Source organism: Zeus faber, assembly GCF_960531495.2.
Source record: "Zeus faber genome assembly, chromosome: 5".
Taxonomy (NCBI): domain Eukaryota; kingdom Metazoa; phylum Chordata; class Actinopteri; order Zeiformes; family Zeidae; genus Zeus; species Zeus faber.
In genome coordinates, this window is record NC_137192.1 from 13,489,632 (window position 1) to 13,491,078 (window position 1,447).

General features: G+C 44.6%; 1 protein-coding gene across 1 annotated transcript in view; it reads right to left on the reverse strand.

The window, feature by feature from the left end:
- Positions 1-1,182, reverse strand: part of LOC307231091 (sodium- and chloride-dependent taurine transporter-like) — a 42,501-nt gene extending 41,319 nt beyond the window's left edge. The window contains exon 1 of the mRNA XM_080001651.1: positions 1,082-1,182. The gene's annotated coding sequence lies outside the window, so the exon portion shown is untranslated. The remainder of the gene's footprint in view (positions 1-1,081) is intronic.
- Positions 1,183-1,447: the final 265 nt, after the last annotated feature.

Genomic DNA, 1,447 nt, shown 5'->3' on the forward strand with positions numbered 1-1,447 from the left:
GGGTTATTAATAATAATAATAATAATAATAATAATAATAATAATAATAATAATAATAATAATAATAATAATATGTTATGTAACGCTTTGTAATGTGATGTAATTATATATGTGCCCAAACGCAGCGATCTGGTCGGGCGTCGAGCTTTAACCCTAAATCCCGACCAGACAAAATATTTTAGTTGGAGTGTTCTATCTCTCACACAAAAATAACACACAACCAGGCAACCAAATTATACAAAAGGCAAAGCCACGTGGAGATCCACCGTGCGCCGAGCGCCGTGGCATCTTGACCGAGCGGCGCTTCACTTCCCTGTTCGTTCCCTCCGTTTAGTGACTGATGACAGAAGTGGAAACGTACAGAAACACGCGCTGCGTGACGCGACGGTGAGACGGACAAACAGCCGCGAGCACTCACACGCGGGCGCGCGCACAACGAGGTGCGTGGTTTTCGCTTAATTGCGGAAAGCGGCTTTAACGCGCCCGGGCAGCGGCCGCTGGTTTGTGCGGAATACATGCACGGGGAGGATGACAGTCAGCTGGACACAGAAAGCCAAGCAACACGACGCTCCTGCTAAAAGTCTGCAGGTGTGAATCTGCGCCCGACGCGCATCCAAGACCCGCAGTGGCAGCAGCGACTGGGCGGATGATGATTTTGTTTAAACAATTGTGTGGTTTTTTTTTATTCCCCCCCCCCCCCAAAAATACATTCTCATTATTTTGCCAGAATCCAGTATTTGCGTTGCACGGCAACGGGAAACGCGCACAAGGCAGAGAAATACGTTATATTTTTTCGCGCCCAATAAATAACAATAAATGTGCGGCTATAAATAAATGTTAAATCTGCAGTCAATTCAGGTTCTGAACAATAAAGGATGGTGATGGTGTATATGGGGTGGAGGGGCAAGATGAAAAAACATAATGTTCCAGATAAAATAATAAATGAATATAACACAATAAATATCTATAATTAATGTGTGTGTGTGTGTGTGTGTGTGTGTGTGTGTGTGTGTGTGTGTGTGTGTGTGAACATCACCCCCCCCCCCCCCGGTTATGTGTATTTGCAAAAGATGTTCCTTTACCTGTTTGATGTTTGCTGCTTTAAAATATTCTATTTTCCTTTATTTTACGTCCTCTTATCACTCCTCGTGCTCTCTTCTCATTTGCTCCCCGTTCTCTTCTGTTCCACAGAGCGACTGGCAGCGGACGCAGAAAGAACTTTTATATGCGAAGAGAGGAAAAACACTGGCCTGCCCCTTAAAGCGGCAGCTCGAGCCTCGGGAGCGCGCCCCATCTCCCGTGCGCGCTCTCGCCGCCTTCAGAGTTGTGTAGTTAGGTTACTCTATGTTCTTATTCATTGAAATAATACCCAAAGTGCAAAGAGGGGAAAGTAAAGAAGAAAAAAATATGTATTAAAAAAATCTATATGAGTGTGTGTGTGTGTGTGT